Raw genomic sequence first — 13,817 nt, 5'->3', positions numbered from 1 at the left:
TTCTGTCCGAAATTATACACGACTTCCACTATACCGTTCACTTAAATACACTTTGTACTACTTCGCGAACTCGTAATTAGCCTTTTTCCGCGATTTTACAGTACTTTCGTCGGAGCTGCTTTCAATGAGATGTTAGTAGTTCGCACCCTCAGCCCCGACCCCCCTAGATCACACCAAAGGCTTTCTTCCCAGTATAAATTGGCGCGAGCCTGCATTTTTCTGATTGGCTGATATCACAAACAGCAAATCAGGTTGCAGTAGTATCCCGCGCTAACCCGCACTTTACTTCAATGACCAATCATAGTAAAACATTTCTTTCTATGGCAATTGCTAAATAAATAAATTTAGAAAAGTATCAAATATAAAATTACTCCTTCTGAAATTACCGATTAATTTGTGTTCTACTCACGATTTATTAGTACCATAAACTCACTGCACATTTAATTATAGTAAATCCCCTGTATAGTTTAACTGGTACTTTGTGAATAAACAAAACAATTTTCATTTACTTCTTCTTCACTCATACAATACTCACACTGCTAATTACTACACATATAAAATAATTATAATTATGCAAATACATTAAACATTAATCAAACATAACTTTACAACTTTGTTTTGACTACGACTGCTAGCACTGTCCGTCAACTGCTGACCTCTACCGCCTACTAGTACAACTACATGCGGCTCTATAACTCATGTCCATGTCAGCTGGTGACATCTGTCGATGACTCATGCCTGTAACGATATCGTCCTAACAAGTGACAGGAGCGATGCGAAGGCGCTACGCCTCACTCTATTTCATTTCCACAATGTCCACAGCTTGTTACGTTATACACTGTTGCTCAAAAATTAAGGATAATGCTGATACATGGTGAAACAACGCTCTGGTGGGCGGTTTGCGGGTTTAAATCGCCCCGGGGTATGACTATGCGGTGCATTTGACCTGCGGTCGTCGCACGGTGGCGCTGGCAGCAGTCCACATACGCAGAGGTGTGTAGGCATGTCAGAGTACGGTGGAGCGAGTAAGTGTGCAAATGTTTTCAGTCGTGCTAATGGTGACTGTGTGTTGAAAATGGCTCAAAGAACACATATCGATAACGTTATGAGGGGTAGAATACTAGGGCGACTGGAGGTTGGTCAAACACAGCAGGTCGTAGCACTGGCCCTCCGTATGCCACAAGGTGTGATCTCAAGATTATGGCAACGATTCCAGCAGGCAGGAAACGTGTCCAGGCGCGACGTCCACAGCGTACAACACCACAAGAAGACCGATAACTCGCCATCAGTGCCCGCAGACGGCTACGGAGTACTGCGGGTAGCCTTGCTCGGGACCTTACCGCAGCCACAGGAACAGTTGTCTCCAGAAACACAGTCTACAGACGACTGAACAGACACGGTTTATTCGCCCAGAGACCTGCAACGTGCATTCCACTGACCCCCGGTCACAGGAGAGCCTCTAAAGTCTGGTGTCAAGACCACAGTACATGGTCATTGAAACAGTGGTCCCAGATTATGTTCATGGACGAGTCCAGGTATAGTTTGAACAGTGATTCTTGCTGGGTTTTCATTTGGCGTGAACCAGGAACCAGATACCAACCCCTTAATGTCCTTGAAAGGGACCTGTATAGAGGTCGTGGTTTGATGGTGTGGGGTGGGAATATGATTGGTGTACGTACACCCCTGCATGTCTTTGACAGAGGAACTGTAACAGGTCAGGTGTATCGGGATGTCATTTTGCACCAGTATGTCCGCCTTTTCAGGGGTGCAGTGGGTCCCACCTTTCTGCTGATAGATTATAAAGCACAGCCCCACCGAGCTGCCATGTGGAGGAGTACCTTGAAACAGAAGATATCAGGCGAACGGAGTGGCCTGCCTGTTCTCCAGACCTAAACCCCATCGAGCACGTCTGGGATGCTCTCGGTCGACGTATCGCTGCACGTCTTCAAACCCCTACGACACTTCAGGAGCTCAGACAGACACTGGTACAAGAATGGAAGGCTATACTCCAGTAGCTTCTCGACCACCTGATCCAGAGTATGCTAACCCATGGTTGTGTACGTGTACGTGTACATGGTGATCATATCCCATATTGATGTAGGGGTACATGCGCAGGAAACAGTGGTGTTTTGTAGCACATGTGTTTCGGGACTGTTTTCTCAACTTATCACCAATACCGTGGACTTACAGATCTGCGTCGTGTGTGTTCCCTACGTGCCTATGCTATTAGCGCCAGTTTTGTGTAGTGCCACGTTGTGTGGCACCACATTCTGCAGTTATGCTTAATTTATGAGCATGAGTGTAGTGTAACTAAGGCCTGTGGCAAGTCAACTCTTAACTCTGGAATATGACAAAAATAAATTAAATATTGTCCAACACGGTCACCACTAGACTTTACTGCGTAGAAAAGAAAGAAGCTCTGCTCTCTTCCTCTCTGCATCAGAGCTGCGAATCAGCTTCACTAACAGCATATGTTGTCAACAGGAGTATTTTATAAGTTATGTTGATACTTTCGTACGTGAGGCACAATAAAAATTGATTGAGACTTAATTAAAATAAATTTAGGGCCACGCACTGAGAAACTTTCTAAGCCTAGGTACTCACCCATGAGTGCTAACGTACTTCCATGAAATTTTTGCTCACCGTCAGCCGTATTTAGCCAATGTCGTGGAGAACCTAGGGCTCGTCCTTCCTCCAAGTCACAGTCAAGAGTCAGCTCCTACACAGTGGCTCTGGTAGGCAGGAGACTGCATAGCATTCAGCTGCACGATTTTGAACTGAGCTAATTGACTTTCGCCAGATCCCCCACCACATATCTGACCACGTCCTCTTGTAAAATACTAAATTATTACATAATATGCATACAATGTGCGTCTACCTTTAATATAATGTTTCTAAACTTCCTATCACCCACCACCCTAATAATTCGTAATTTATGGCTCCTTATTTCACATCATATTCTCTTTCTACCGTTCCTCTGTTCATTCAGAATCTCCCTTTTCTTGTGGAAGGGGAAGGAGCGGGTCTGTGGGGTGGGGAGGAAGAGTGACACCCTGTCTGTAATTGCTCTCTCAAGGAAAAAACACCTCATTGTAACTGGAATTCTCTGGCTGTGTGCCGGCCACCACTGCTCTGCTAAAACAACAGCCCGAGGTTACAGTTTCCTTGTAACGTGTTGCCGTCTCCCGCTCTCCACGTCACTAGACGGCGCTTCCACAGTTCCATCTAGACACGCCGCCTGGTAGGTAGTACACATTCCAGTGCGCAAGCTTGAGGTGGTAAGTGCAACCTCTTGCGACATGGCTTTGCAATGCGTTGCCTTCTTCCGATTGAGCTTTTTATGTACGACACGATATTCAGTCTTGTTTCACTTAAAGCCAGTTTCGTGCTAAGCCTTAAAATAGTTTTACATTGGATTTTTTGGGGAATGAACCACAAATTAAGAATGAATAACTGAAAGTTTTACCAATGTTTTTTTCAATTCTTTTTAGGTAATGAAGAACCGCGACCTGCGTAATTTTATATAATCCCGTAGGTGATCATATACGGTAGGTTTTTGGTAACTTTTTCGGCATATGGAGTCCCATTAACTCACTGGACACTGGTACTCATAGTGAGAAGAATTTAGTAGTATTTTATATACCTGATAGTTATTTAGGAATTGCTTATTTTTAGCTTTCGTCCTTTCTAGATGTCACGGAAGCGTTTTACGTTGTTTTATGCTATTTTATGTTAAGCGTCCGCTACTTAGCGAAGGAATTGCTGACTACGAACGCTGGGTCATCCCATTCTCTTTTCACGATCGCAACATGACTTGATTTTGTGCGTATGTTCATCCCGCATATCTTTGCACTTTACATTTCTTACCTTAAAGAGTTTTTATCTATTAATTGGTACACATTGCACCTGATGATGCAGCTAAAATGCTGCAAAACCTGTCGTGCTTATAAGTAACGGACTTGGAGTGAAGGGATATTATCTTCAAAATCCTACCTTTCAGTTACTTTCCACATTGGGTCCTCTTAAATTTTTGATGAGATAGCATTCACCGACAAAAAGGTGACGTGTCACCTTCTACCTCGTGTTTGGACAGCTGTGAGATGACTATTCAGTTCTTATTACAACGTTATTCTTCTTCCTGTTAAAGTTTAAGTAATTTTAAACAAATTAGTGAGTACGTGTGAACCAAACATGTTAGAATTTTAGAACGAGGTATATGAAACATCTCACAGCATTGAAAAGTAAGAGTTATCACTCCTAATTTGCTAAGCACGTGTTGACACTGGACCATTACACAACAAACATACGACTTGATTTAAAAATTCTAACTATCTCGCTCTCTGTCTGTTTGTCTGTCTGCCTCTGTGCCTTTTCATGACACACACACACACACACAGGGTAAACATGTCAAATAACAACAGTGAAATCGCGTGCCATCTTCAAAGAAACACGCAACGACACAATTGAACATCAGATAGCTTTTGTAACTCGTGAACACACGACAGAAACTTTGTAGTTTTCAGATGAAATACGGCAAATGGGTGTGTAACAGTTAAAACGAGCTATAGCAAAATAAATAAGCGTTTTTGCACGTCTAAAACAATGGAAGCGGGACTACAGCATCACACTCTAAATGACACGATATACATGTATAAAGAACGGTCAGATGAAAGCGAGACACATATAAAAAAGTAAGTAACCTTTTTATTATTTCAAAAGTATTCGCCATAACTGTTAACACATGTGTCCGACTGTGACGGTGAATGCCTTCTTGAAAACATGGTTGCGGTTGCGTACGGAACCGTGATTCTACCCAGGCTTGCGCTTTTCTTTCCGAAGCAAATCGGTGGAGACGAATATCTTTCTTCAGGGCTCCCAAAATATGGAAATCGCATGGGGAGACATTAGGACTGTACGTGGATGTGTGAGGCCTTCCCAGTGAAACTTACGCAGTGTAATTGAAACAACCTGCCAACAAAGTGTCCGCCCCCATGATGCCAAAGCTTTACGTTCTATGTATTGTCCGACATAAAGACCACTGTGGCCGGCCGGAGTGGCCGTGCGGTTCTAGGTGCTGCAGTCTGGAACCGAGCGACCGCTACGGACGCAGGTTCGAATCCTGCCTCGGGCATGGATGTGTGTGATGTCCTTAGGTTAGTTAGGTTTAAGTAGTTCTAAGTTCTAGGCGACTGATGACCTCAGAAGTTAAGTCGCATAGTGCTCAGAGCCATTTGAACCATTTTTTAAGACCACTGTGCAGTCACAAGTGTGACACATTGTCAGAACAGAGTATTTGTTCCAGGTTTCCGGCAGAGACAGTTCTAATGCGACACTGATAACACACGCATCGCCGTGTGGGAATGAAATGCTCCAAAGTTGAAACACGCCGGACAGTACGATTCTTGTGAGCAAAATGTCTAATTTTCACTCTGATTCACCTTGAAATTATTCCGTTGTGTGAAATAAATGCAATATCGCGTCCAGTCGTACTGAAAAGGTCAACACAGTCGTTATGCCTTTCGTGTTGTAACTCCGGAGTACGCTTCCAGTTACCGTGTCCTTCACTCCTTTACCAGCACCGCAGCAGAATTATATTATATCTGCAGAAAAGTAGCGCATCGGTCTTAGCATGGGATACGATATGTAACCTAGAAGTCCGCTCGTACTTTGACCATCAGTGAGAACTGTGGGACCTGTTATAGATTACTGAGTAGGGAGATTTGTTGCCAATTCCGTAGAAAATGTTTCACTATATGGCGGGGAGGGAGGGGGGTGGGGGTTGCATTGGGGAGAATATTGGGAAAATTGAAGAGGCTTTCTCCTGAAACTGAAGATGGGCACTGATCCTGGACCATTCTTTGCCCATCTTGTCTTCTGACAATGCGCCATTTTTGTAGCGCATCGGTCTTAGCACAGGATACGATATGTAACCTAGAAGTCCGCTCGTACTTTGCCCATCAGTGAGTACTGTGGGACCTGTTATAGATTACTGAGTAGGGAGATTTGTTGTCAATTCCATAGAAAATGTTTCACTATTTGGCGGGGAGGGAGGGGGGGGGGTTGCATTGGGGAGAATATTGGGAAAATTGAAGAGGCTTTCTCCTGAAACTGAAGATGGGCACTGATCCTGGACCATTCTTTGCCCATCTTGTCTTCTGACAATGCGCCATTTTTGTAGCGCATCGGTCTTAGCACGGGATACGATATGTAACCTAGAAGTCCGCTCGTACTTTGACCATCAGTGAGTACTGTGGGACCTGTTATAGATTACTGAGTAGGGAGATTTGTTGTCAATTCCATAGAAAATGTTTCACTATATGGCGGGGAGGGAGGGGGGGGGGTTGCATTGGGGAGAATATTGGGAAAATTGAAGAGGCTTTCTCCTGAAACTGAAGATGGGCACTGATCCTGGACCATTCTTTGCCCATCTTGTCTTCTGACAATGCGCCATTTTTGTAGCGCATCGGTCTTAGCACGGGATACGATATGTAACCTAGAAGTCCGCTCGTACTTTGACCATCAGTGAGTACTGTGGGACCTGTTATAGATTACTGAGTAGGGAGATTTGTTGCCAATTCCGTAGAAAATGTTTCACTATATGGCGGGGAGGGAGGGGGGGGGGGTTGCATTGGGGAGAATATTGGGAAAATTGAAGAGGCTTTCTCCTGAAACTGAAGATGGGCACTGATCCTTGACCATTCTTTGCCCATCATCTTGTCCCTCACACATACTGGCCCTCACATATACTGGCAGTTGCCTAACAGTACCTTCATTAACGGACTTTCACTAATCGATTCACCAATGAACTTCCTCTAATGCCGTTAAAAGCATTGTTTTTGGCCATTCTAAGAACCTGGATCTATTAGTTTCAATGTTAGTTTTTGTTATTCACAATCCGACCAACATTGGCCCTTAAATAACTGGGAAAAGTCAGTTCAATTCCTAAAATCTTAGTTGTGCAGAACCGTCTATTTTGCGGCTTCAGCTTCCAAATGTGCTATCAAAAACTGAATTTTCATTATTTCTTCCCAAGCAAAACGTAGAGCTTCTTCAAACTTTCTTAAAATAACAGTCGGATATAGCTCTCCCTCCGACTTGAAAGTTGGGAAATGACCTACCACGCGACTACCTCTCATTAAGCTCCATTTTACTCACAAGTCATTCATGGAACGTAGCATTACTCCTTTAATTAGATAGGGACACCGCCTTTTTTGTTACGTATCTCAGGGTCCAGTGCGTCAGCCGTACCTCTTGTAAAAACTAATACGGTTTTATTCCCACCATGTCGATTGCCAGTAATACCCTTTATAATATTTGGAGTCTTTTGTATAAGCAAACGGCCCTCTGCCCGTTCTATCGTTCCTAATAATACGGACTTTTCAACACTATGCTCTCACCACACTATGAACACTCTTTGTTGCGCCGCGCAGGGCGCCTTGTCACGAACTGCGTGGCCCCTCCCGCCGGAGGTTCGAGTCCTCCCTCGGCCATGTGTGTGTGTGTGTGCTGTTCTTAGCATAAGTTAGTTTAAGTAGTGTGTAAGACTAGGGACCGATGACCTCAGCAGTTTGGCCCCTTAGGAAATCAGACACATTTGAACACTCTTTGTTGTTTACAATGCTCTTCATGCACTGCAATTCTCATCAGCCTGAGACTTGAGATTTTTTAGTTCTTTTTGCCCTTCTTCTACGTTATTAACTGTCGGATTCAAATATATATTTGCTTTTACGTTGTTCACATGATTTCCGCCAATACCTCATGAACAGATTACGAGGATTCTTAACGCTCTAGTTCTGTTTGTTCAACAATTTGTTCTCTAAAAATAATATTCTTCTTCTTTATTTCATCTTTCACTTTGATTTTTATGTTACCTATCTGCCCACTGAGTTGTTATATGTCTTGTTTCATATGAACCATCTCCACTCTCGATTTCCGATTTCGAATACGTGTTCGCAGTTAATGTACTCGGTTGAGTTTTTATACTATCGAATTGACTAGTTAACTCGTACTTGGGGTCTTCCATTTTACTCAGAGTTAATCGAGTCCATAACGGCACGCCCTCATCTTCGGAACTTTCTTCTAATATTGTTAATACTGTTTAAACCTTTAATCCTACAAACACAATTACACTGAAGAGCCAAAGAAACTGGTACACCTGCCTAATATCGTGTACGGCCCCCACGAGCACACAGAGGTGCCGTAACACGATATGGCATGGACTCGTCTAATGTCTGAAGTAGTGCTGGAGGAAACTGACACCATGAATCCTGCAGGGCTGTCCATAAATCCGTAAGAGTACGGGAGGTGGAACTCTCTTCTGAACAGCACGTTGCAAGGCATCCCAGATATGCTCAATAATGTTCCTGTCTGGGGAGTCTGGTGGCCAGCGGAAGTGGTTAAACTCAGAAGAGCGTTCCTGGAGCCACTCTGTAGCAGTTCTGGACTGTGGGGTGTCGCATTGTACTGCTGGAATTGCCCAAGTCCGTCGTAATGCACAATCGACATGAATGGATGCAGGTGATCAGACAGTACGTACGTGCCACCTGTAAGAGTCGTATCTAGAAGTGTCGAGGGTCTCATATCCATATCACTCCAACTGCACGCGCCCCAACCATTACAGAGCCTTCACCATCTTGAAAAATGCCCTGCTGACATGCAGGGTCCATGGATTCATGAGGTTGTCTACATACCCGTACACGTCCATCCGCTCGATACAATCTGAAACGAGACTAGTCCGACCAGGCAACATGTTTCCGGTCATCAACAGTCCAGTGTCAGCGTTGAAGGGCCCAGGCGAGTCATAAAGCTTTGTGTCGTGCAGTCATCAAGGGTACACGAGTGGGCCTTCGTTTAAAGGTTCACATGTTGGCACTTGTTGATGCCCAAGCATTGAAATCTGCAGCAATTTGAGGAAGGGTAGCACTTCTGTCACATTGAACGATTCTCTTCAGTCGTCGTTAGTCCCGTCCTTGCAGGATCTTTTTCCGGCTGCAGCATTGTTGGAGTTTTGATGTTTTACCGGATTCCTCATGTTCACGGCACTCTTTCGTGAAGTGGTTGTACGGGAAAATCCCCACTTCATCGCTGCTTCGGAGATGCTGTGTCCCATTGCTCGTGCGCCGACTGTGACACCACGTTCAAACTCACTAAAATCTAGATAACCCTCCATTATAGCAGTAGTAACCGAACTAACAACTGCGCCAGGCAACGCCGTATTGTGCCGGTTTACATGTTTCTGTATCTGAATACGCATGCCTATACCAGTTTCTTTGGCGCTTCTGTGTACTGCTGCAATAACACGTGTTCAACTGTCCTACAACCCGTCACATAAGTATTCTCAGAACCACAAATTCACTTTTACTTACTCAACACGAATTGAACTCACAGCTAATACGTAACGGTAGACAGTTTTCTGGAGCGTGGCTGCCGGCACCGGAACGCAACATCACGTGGTAGTCGTGCGCTGCCGGCTGCCTGTGGGGACGTCGGTTATTGGTGAAACAACCTGTTTTCGGTTTTTTTTCACGTCAGGTTGACCTGACTGTTAAGACCTCTCAAAATAACCGGTTTCTGAAATAACCCATTTTCGGTTTTTATTCCATTTATTTCCTGTGATAAGCGTGGAAGTGGAACAAAGATTGATAAATTTTGACTCTCTCAGTTTCAAGACATATAGAATAAAATAGTAAATTAAAGAGGCAAATGAAAGAAAAATTAATTCACCATTTGCTGCTTTTCTCGGAAAGTGGTAAGTTGTTGAATACTGCAAACATCATCAATATTCTCCTACTGATTCTAATTTTCTGAAACTCTGCTCAAAAATCACGTTGTAATCTGGGACCTTACCACTAATCGAGCAAAACGAATAGTCACTGCTTCATGGTGAAAACTGAGGTTGATGAACGCTGTTTCTCGTGTTGATTTGCCCGTTTTACAGGGCTACAAGCTGATAAAGGCATATTGTGTAGACACAAGACAGTGTATGAGCTACTTTCCATTTTTATTCTATACAATGAATGACTTGTTCTTAGGTGTTTAAGTAGTTACTGTTACTATTATTTCCTTCCTCTTTCATCATCTCATAGAAATGGCAGACAAATCTTTAATCTTTTAAAGCGTGCGAAGCATTGCACTTCATTGCTACGCCGCTTCGTAAAAATGTTTCCAGACTAGGGCTAGTGCCATTCTGTAATACACTGGGGGAAAGTCCTGCACGTGTACCTTAAAGCCACGAGACACGGCAACAGGGACACTATTGTCTGACCAGTGCTATGCCAATTCTTACGCCTCGTGTTTGTTGCTCGTTTCTACTGGTGTTATTAAAATAGCTCTCAGCACTTTTCCCATTTTCCATAATAACGCAATATTTCAAACCAGTGCAAATTTTACAAATAAGCAATACTTCTAAAAAAAAGGTTTATTCGAAAACGAAAACTATTAGCACTGCTGGTAGGGCTAATTGATATAAGTTATTAGTAAAACTTAAAAAAAAAACACCTGTTACAACCGAGACCAAACAAACACCGAAAACTACCGTTTATTCAGAACGGAAATATCGGTATCAATTTTTACCTGTCGGTTTTTCCCATCCCTAGCTGCCTCCGGATGCGATAAGTCATCGCTGACTGCGCTCGGCTGCTATCACCAGGACGCGTTGACTCGTAGTCCGTCGGTGAAGACATGTCCACACCCATAGCAATTCGAGCCGGCACTGTGAACGATGCTATTCTGTCGGTCACGACCATGTGTACAAGACGGCTGTCATCCAGCGCTATTGTCACATTGTGTAGTCCAGCATCCGATCGTTGCTGTATATTACCTTTCCAATTCGCTGGTTCCACCGAGGTCCAGGAGAGGGACAACCCGTGGCGCGTAAGTCACAGCACGTGACACTGTAGGTCTTGAAAATGTCATCAACCGTCTACAGTGCGGAGATAGTAATTATTTCAAACGCGTTTAACAATTCTTGACTGCGACTTTAAATGCATGAAAGATCTTGATAGCACACGACAAAATTAAGAACTTTAGTCGGTACCTTTCCAAATAAATATTGATTTCCCGCGGGCTCTGCACGGAGTCGAGCGTTCCTGAAGTGTGACGGACAAGCCTACTAATGTTACGTCACAAGTTCGTTGGAGGGCCCGTATATCTCGTTGGCCCCGGTTTCCACACACACATCACTGTGGTTAACATCGTGGTACGACAAACCAATCACTCTGCCCCGTTCGAACACACGAGCTGATATTGCGCCCTCTGACGTCGACGAATCGTATCGGCACACGCTTGAACGTTTCCAGTTACAAGGGGGCCGCGCCTTCTCACCATAATCGCTTCCTCAAGATTCATGGCATGTCGAGGGCCTGGCGTGAAATAGAAGTGACTCAAGTGGTAGTTACAAATGGCCAAGCGTTTAGGAAAAATTAGCATTTCTGGCGCTGATTGAAGGAGGCATCAGCCATTTGTGTTTCCGTTGTTTCCGGGCAGCGGTTGACACAGCGGAAAAAGGACAGTACGGTAATCCGAGAGTCGTGGGGTCGAGTCCCTATGCGAAAAGCTTTTTTATTTTCAATTTTTGCGTTACTTACATTGAAAAGTAAACAGAAATATATCTCAGTATATTGTATTTGTTAATATTTACGCGAACGGCATGAAAGCGCGAGGCAGAGGAAAATTTTGGGTAGCAAATCCATTGCCAAGAAATGTAGTTACAGCATCCACGAAAAGTCCGCGAGCAAATTTCCAGCACAGGATTGTACGGAGTACACGACAAATTCGTGCGTTAAATTAGACCCTTTTATTGTTCTACTGTTGATGGTTTACACTCGTAGGATTTCATTCGTCGTAGAACAAGGAAGCAGTAATTTTCTCAGCATCTTACACATGTTATTAACGATTCAGTTTTACAGTTACGGGATTGTTTTTAAAGTTTCTGTAGGAAAACAAACTTGACTTCCATTCATCAGAAGTTGTCACTCATTGCTCAGTATGCAACAAACGACGCGTGACGCTGCTGGAAGGGCGAAATGAAACTAATGGCATACGAATTCCTGTACGCTGTAATCACAATCCCTTGTTGGAAAGTTATTTGCAGAGTTGTCGTGAACGCTGTAAGTACACTCAATTCTTGAAAATTTGTTTACTACTCCAAATTTTCCTTTGCCTTTTCATTTCATGCCTTTTATGAAAATATTAAGAAACAGGTTATATTGAACATTTCGGTTTATTTACAGTGGAGCTAACGTAAAAACCGAAAATTAAAAGAAAAGCATCCGTGTAGGGACTCGAGCCTACAGCTCTCTGTTTACCGTTTTGCGCTCTTTCCACTGCGCCAGCCGCTGGCCGGAAACATGAATGGCTCATGCCGCGCTCGACCCGCGACTATTCTCATAATGCCTCATTTTATTTGTTTCTTTATTAACGTTACAGCGTGACCCACCGCCTTGGTAATCATAGTGAGTTATTTGTCACTAAAAACTAGTAACAAACCTGAAGAGGTTGTTTCTTCGTCTTTTTCTGTAGCTTCTCTCAATGCTGTTAGTTATTCTCTGTTTCACGAAACAGCTTTGTTAATTAAAAAACACATGTAACATATAAAATAAATTTTGGAAAAGGAAAAAAAAATTAACCATGTTGTTAATAAGAAAATAACAGAGGGTAGGAAAGATTTAGAAGGGAAAAGAGGTTCCTTTACTGGGTATTTCAATTGCGTGGGCTTCCGTAAATACTTCCGCCCTGTCTCACCTGAATAGGCATATTGTATTACATTATATTGTATTAGGTAAACGGATCATAGCTTGTCCGACTTAAGCCAAAAAATGCTATTTCTTTCTTATAAACGCTTGGCCATCTGGAGCTCCCAGGTCTGCCACTTTTATTTCTGTCCAGGCCCTGCTTGGAAGAAATAAGTGATGACAGGTAGCCCTTGCTGATTTGACGTCTCTGCACCGACTGAGCGTGGTGGACACTGTCCTGTATTATATCTCTTAAAAAAATAATGTAACTATTTATTTAGAGGAAACACTCTCCTAGTAAATTTGTTTGTCCTTTGATTTATCGTGATCTGTTACTGATTTTTAGTGAAGTTAGTTTTTACGTTTAGCTTTCAAAAAAATGCAAAAGAGATATAATAAGCAAAATAATGAATTTCGTAGGTTGCCAATTACGTATTATATCTGGTTTTATCGAGCGCCAGGCTCCCTACAAATTACTGTAAATGCAATAGCGTAGTATTACTCAGCTCCAGTTCACTGATCTGAAATTATTACTATCACAGAAAATAGACAAGTTTTAATAAAATTATTTCACTGGATTCCTTCAATTAATCTCACTGAATATTTTTACATAATTTCTTTCACTCCGGCTATCAGACATTGTGCTGTGAAAAACATTTTTTTAAATGTACCGCGTAATGGCGGCTAATTGTTAACAGTCAGAGATCACTGTTACTCGCTCCACAGCAGCTGGAAACATGCTAAATAATTTTCATTAAATATTCTTTTCATAAGATAAATGTGGCGTACGTTCTTGAAATAGCACAGGGAGATCACTTTATTCTAATATATTCTTACTAGGACACAGTTTACACCATTAAATATTTGCAATTACGTTACGAGGGAAACAAATGCTAGCGCAGCACAATAACTTGCGTACCTTATTCCAGCTAACACCAGAACGAACAGAACAAAACAGACTAGACAGAAGAATGAGCATTGCATTGTGTTTTATACTCTTACAAAGATAATAATACTTCTTTTAATTACTTGCACATTATAATCTCATACAATAAAAATAATGTCTTTTCTGCATCTGTCGATCTA

At 42.8% G+C, this 13,817-nt stretch overlaps 1 protein-coding gene across 1 annotated transcript in view; it reads left to right on the top strand.

Moving 5' to 3' along the window:
• The window catches only part of LOC126260620 (outer dense fiber protein 3-like protein 2), an 89,563-nt gene that overhangs the window by 75,126 nt on the left and 620 nt on the right, over nucleotides 1-13,817 (top strand). The gene's annotated exons all lie outside the window — the stretch shown is intronic.

This window comes from Schistocerca nitens, chromosome 5, assembly GCF_023898315.1.
Source record: "Schistocerca nitens isolate TAMUIC-IGC-003100 chromosome 5, iqSchNite1.1, whole genome shotgun sequence".
NCBI classification, from domain to species: Eukaryota; Metazoa; Arthropoda; class Insecta; order Orthoptera; family Acrididae; genus Schistocerca; species Schistocerca nitens.
Note: the sequence above shows the minus strand (reverse complement) of the source record. Positions and strands in the feature narration are given on the sequence as shown.